This window comes from Coptis chinensis, chromosome 8 (genome assembly GCF_015680905.1).
Source record: "Coptis chinensis isolate HL-2020 chromosome 8, ASM1568090v1, whole genome shotgun sequence".
NCBI lineage: Eukaryota > Viridiplantae > Streptophyta > Magnoliopsida > Ranunculales > Ranunculaceae > Coptis > Coptis chinensis.
Window position 1 is genome coordinate 57,421,295 of NC_141463.1, and position 6,209 is coordinate 57,427,503.

Sequence of the window (6,209 nt, forward strand, 5' to 3'; positions counted from 1 at the left end):
AACAATATCCCTCTTTATCCAACATAATGGAATTGTTAAGTACAAGGACCGTCGTCCCATCTACTTTTATGATGTACCTTAGGTGATACCTTTATAACAACCGCTTTATTAGACCTAGGAGCGAAAGTGTTAACTTACTCCCTTTTATTTATATAAACAACTGGGTCTAACAAAACTTCAACCAACCAAAATGACTTTGCGGTTAGCCGATCGTTCTATTAAGTATCCCAAAGGTGTAGTTGAAAATATTCTCGTTAAAGTTCGAGATTTTACTATCCAAACGACTTTGTTATTCTCGACCACGAAAGTTGCTCATGATTCCATTCCCATCATCTTAGGGGTCCTTTCTTGGCAACCGCCAATGCTCAAATCAATTGTCGGGATGGCTCAATGACTCTTTCTTTTGGAAATCTTTCTGTAGAAGTTAACATGTTTAGACAAAAACAGGGACAACTAGGTTTGCCTATAGAAGGAGAAGTGAAGTCCATTGAGAGTTTTGTACCTCACATTAGTGCAACTGACGCTTTAGTCCCCACACTAGTAGATACCCCTCTTATGGAAGAAGACAAATATCTCAATTTTGACTCTTTGAACATAACTGAACTAGAGAAAGAATTTTCAACCCTGCCTTCTGACCATACAAGAGATGGACTAAACCTCACAATAGACGAGATAGATGAATTCCTCAAAGATGGAGATGAATACCATAATTATATGGATGTGAACAACCTAGATGAGGAATTCAACGAGTTTCTAAGAGCTGTGATGATCCACCTTCTCAAGCACTACCTAGAGCACCACCCTACCACCATCCACCGAGTTAATCCCTCATAAAATCCAATCATTCTTCCCACCTTTTTCTTCAACACTTATCCACATTCCAAGTATTTTCCAAAACCATTCATTTACTCACGATCATTCACTTGGACACCTTCTTATTCGACTAAGTTGCGTCAGAGAAAAGTTTTGGAGCTTGATTCTGTTTGGTGGTGCATTCCATGTTAACTATTTATGGAAAGATCCACAATTGTTTAGATTATTGATATATGCTAAAAAACCATGTAAATACATATATATCACTTTAAGTCTAGGGAATCGACTTTAAAAGACCACGTTTTAAAACAAATTTTTACAAACCCGTTTTCAAAAATTTGTTTGGGGTGGGTGTTTGGTTTTTCCATGCTTGATCACTAAACTTCCTATTCTTATCCCCACCTCGCTCCCCTTTTAAGAGTAGCTAGATTTCTCTTTGTTTGTTGTTTTGATGTTGTCTTTTATTATTTTTAGTAGATAGGATGTTACGTTGTTAAATTCCGTAGTTAACTTTGAATTTGGTAGTTAAATGTTGTTTGAATTTCAATTTTAATATAATGTTGTTCTTTTCAAATTGTGCATGGATTTTATTGTTAATCCCACCTTCCCGAATTGTTTGGGGGTGGTATTATTTATTCTATCATGATTTGTAGAAGATCCTCCATTTTAGAGTTTGTTTTGGAGTGAAGGTTGAGAATATTGTCATAATTGGCATACCTATGATTAGATGTGGTGGTATGATGAAATCTAAAAGAGTTTAGAAGTTACTAGTCTAAATCCAGTGTAAAAGATATTAGGGTTGTTATAGAATCAAGAATATGAGTTGTTTCCGTTTTCGGGTTCGGAAATTTTATTGTTTCCGGAAATTGCCTTAAAGCGTTTTGGCAACTTACCGATTCGTTTTAACAATTCAAAACCTATAAAAACTTCATTCATTCTACACTCACAACCCCCACTACACCTAACTTCCATTTCTCACCTTTCACACCCGCGATTCCCACGTTTCGTCTCCATTTTCGCAAATCTGCCTTCGGGCCAGCGCCCAGCAGGAGGAAGCGGCCTTCACGCCCTACACTTCGACGAAAATTTTGCTTTCGAGGCGCCAGCGCCTAAGTCAAGCGACTTCTTCGGCTCAAACACTGGAATTCCAAATACCGCAGAGTGACTTCGCTAGTTGAAGGGCTTCGGCATGCGACTTCCGTTGACCAGAAAAAAATTCCAGTTTTCAGCGGGTTGTTCCGGTTCATTCAGCAGTTGTTCTAGAAGGCGTGTTTGAGATGACATCTCCTATAATAATACGGAACAGTCTTTCAAAGATTTGTTTCAAAGCACTACTTATGGTGCTTGGTTTTGTGAGGTGATCACACACGTAGAAATCGGGAACCGCTTATGGTTCTTGCTAGCATTTGTTCTTGGACTTGCCATGCCGGCTGAAATACAAGACCCATGGTGCTATTGGGTAGATAATATGTATGTCTACACTTATGAGTTTTTGCATGAGTCTTATGGGGCGGGCATTTTCCGTATTGAGGACCAAGGGGACTATAACGTTGCCCTTGGTAGCTTTGTCCATGAACATAGGAACCTGTTATGTTTTGGATTATGCTAAACATTTTAGGGGAATGGCGTTTTCTTACGTGAATGGCGCCACTTGCGTGCGCTTTTCCTTGCTTTAGCCACGGGGCGCCCGGTTCTATGACCTTCCCGAACTTTGATGTCTAGTTTAGCACGAGCCCATACCATGAGGCATAAGTACCTTCTTATGCCTGTTCTAATTTCCGCGTATTATGCTATGTTTCTTTCCCTGTTTTTTGTACACGTTTCCGCGGATTGGGTTGGGGTCGAAATTGTGAGACCCACCAATTGTATTATCCGATCTTTCCGTGCAATGACTTGGCAAGGGTGGAGGATACAACCTCATCGGGTTGCACCTTACACCCCATCCGACCAAGTGGCGCTTTACAGGTTAGGATCCGTAGATGATAAATGGCGGCAAGCTTGGCAAATTATAATGGCATGGCGGGATCTTGAAGGAACCTCACTTCTTTATAGAAGAGGAGGATGACGAAAACGCTTTGGAGTGGAGGTAAGTTTTAGTTTCAATTCACCGCTTATGTCCCAAGCAATTTAATTCTGTTAACCCCATAATGGGTGGAACTCTTATAGAGTTGCGTCAGTTTTTTTTATTTCCTATATTAGTATATTCTAACCTTGTTTTGCAGATGTTCCAGAATTTCACGCATTTCCATGGTATTTTTCTACCCTCTTTATTTAAATGCTTTGAGGACAAAGCATTCTTCTTGTTGGGGGCATAGAAATACGTGTAATTAAGGCATCTGTTAGGATATAGATATGTATAATATGCATTTGTTTTCAAGTTAAAAATTTCAAAAATATAAATAAATAAGTTTATGCTATACACTTAGGAATATTGGTATTGTTTTCTTTCTCTATGCTCTTAACAATCTAGAAGTCTCATGGTAGTTTTTGCACAGAATAATTGTTAGAAACTTAGGTTAATATGTAGGTAATAATCTTTGCATCTATCTATAAATATATTACATGAGTATCTATGATTGTTAGTAGTAAGTTTCTGAAATCTAGGCTAGAGTACTTATTCTACAAATCCTGTGAGAATATAGCCTAAAGCCTTATATGAGTGAAATATTTGAGAAATGACACAAGGGAGAAGTAAAATCCGGATAGAGAAATCACACGTTCACTTGCTTGATCACTATGCCATATCCTAAGCGAGAATTTAGGCCCTCTTTGGATCGATATAGCCAAAAATTCAAACCTATGAATTATTTTCCGCTAGTCGCCCCTCTGAGCCTTTCTTTAGCCTTCCATAAACCACAATTCCTTTACCCTTTTACAAAAACAAAACAAAATAAAAAATTCAACTTACCCAATCTAGAATAAGTCTGAGAATAGAATGAGTGAAGAAAGAAGAAGAGAAAAAACCTGTGTAAACAAAAATTAGTTAGTTGCTTCAGAAAAAGAAAAGAAGTTTCCATCCAAAGAAAAGAAAAAGAAAAAGAAAAATAGAAATAAATAAAAACTCCAAAAATAGAATAAAAGGGAGTCAAAAGCCAAAGAAAAGAAAAAGAAAAATATGGCTAATGATGGAAACAAAGTATAGAAGCAAAAAGAAAATAACAAGGTTTTCTCTAAGTTATATAATATGAAGACTCTATTATCTCAGACTTGTCCTTTTGTATATCCATTTCCTTCCTTCTTAAACCATCTCTTAATCCCCGCAACACCTAATAAAGACCTCTAGCTCAATTAGGAATAGGTTAGTGTGATAGTAAGTGGCAGTTGTGTTTGATCGACTCCGGGTTCCTTGTGTGTCATTGAGATTGTAAGGTAAAGTGTGCCTTACAATCAGAGTGATTTTTGTCTTGACTTTTATGTGAGGACCTACTTAAGGACGCTATTCCGAGTTTTCAGAAACGGACCTGCTAAGCATTTCATAGCATTACTCATTGTATATATGTTTATTCGTAGATGATTGATTATTATGGATATATTAGCTTAGGTTTCGACATGATTATTCTGTAGTCAATTGCTAGTGAGATGTATAGATAGTTGAGACGTGAATGAGGAAACAATAGTTTTATTTCTTAGTCGTTGTAGTATAGATGAAGTTTGTGAGTACCTTCATCGAAAACTCTCACGAGGCTATAACTTCGTCCACTAGGGAATTCCTAGTGGTTTAAGGCCTTGTTGCATATGGTCAATACAATCGCTTTCAAATAAACGAGAGTAGATAGAACTCCATTTTTGGTCACTTATTCTAATTTCTCATCTTTGCTTGAGGACAAACAAAATGCTGTTTGGGGTGGTTTGATAAGAGCCCAAAACTGTAGTTTTAACCCCTTAACAATCATACTTTTAGACCAATTATGTGAGTAATAATTAAGAGTTAATTGATTCACGTGTTTTATGCGATTCGGGCTTCAAAGTCTATTATGTGCGAAATGTGCCACTTTAGCGAGATAAAGGAGCAAAGGTCGGTTGCTAAGGAGTTCTTTGAATAAAGGCCAAGATTCAAGGAGACAAAGCCTTTGTAAAGCCCGGTCAAAAGCTAAAAAGTCAACACGGGCAGAAAGAGTGCACAAGTCAGCAGAACTTCCGAAGGCCGTATCTTTGGACTCAGATCTCGGAATTGGGAGTAGCTTATGTCAAAACGACCGGCTCGAAAAGAGCTTTCCAATAGTCCAAGCCTTGGCCCAATAAGAGGAGTAGAAGTGGACGAAACATCTGTCGAAGCCAACTGCAGCTGAAGAGCCCATTTTGGACTAAAGAAATTGGGTTTTGAGCCCGATTTTCCGGCCCAAAACATGGCTCCAAGCCCATGCACGATTTTTGGATCTGGAAGTATAAAAACAAAAGCTTGACTCTTTGTTAATGGCAATTAGGTTAGGTAGAAAAAGTAGTTAGGTTAGGAAGCTAATGTTAATGGAGTTTAGGGTTAGAATAATTTTTAGATCTAGAATCAAATCTCTATTTTAATTAGTTTTCATTTCCCTTGTTTTAATTTAAAGTATTAAAATATTGTTCTTGCTTCGTTAGATAAATAAAGTAGTTTATTATTGATCAAATTCAATTTTGTCATTTATCTATTGCTTAGATCTAATTTCATTTCTTGGTTGTTAGTCATTTCGTAGTTATTGATGTTGGGTTGGATTATTGTTCATTAAATTCATAAATTAGGTTGTCTTCATTTTGATCCTTAGACTATTGTTAAATTTAGATTTATAAAGTTTTAATTTCAGTTTAATTTAATTATGTCTTATTGTTATTATTGTTCTTGTGTTGGGAATGGTAGTATAGAAATTTCACACCAAACACATCACTCTCACCATTGTTCCTTTTGGTTTGATTAGTTGAATTCAATTTAAGTGTTGAGTGTTTAAGAGTGGAACGAATCCTGACTCTCTGATATTACTTCATTATTGAGAGTAGGAATATTGATATAAACACGTATTTACGTAATTTGATTATTTGTGTTTACGCATAGATAGTTAGAATACGTAAAATCACTTTTATCATAATCCCATAACGGATGGAACTGATATAGGGTTGCGTCTATTTTTTATTTATCTGTATTAGTATGTTTTAAATTTGTTTTGTAGGTGTTCTTCAATTTTCATGCGTTTCCATGGTATTTCCTACCCTTCTTATTTTAATACTTTGAGGACAAAGCATGTTCTTGTTTGGGGGTGGCATAGAAACACGAGTAAATTAAGGCACCTATTAGGATATAATACATGTAAAATATTAACTTGTTTTCTAGTAAAAAAAATATTAAAAAATATTGTTTTGGCCCCCACAAATGTGACCCAATAAAAATCCAATTCAATACAAACTCACGCTTAGAGCCCATGCTC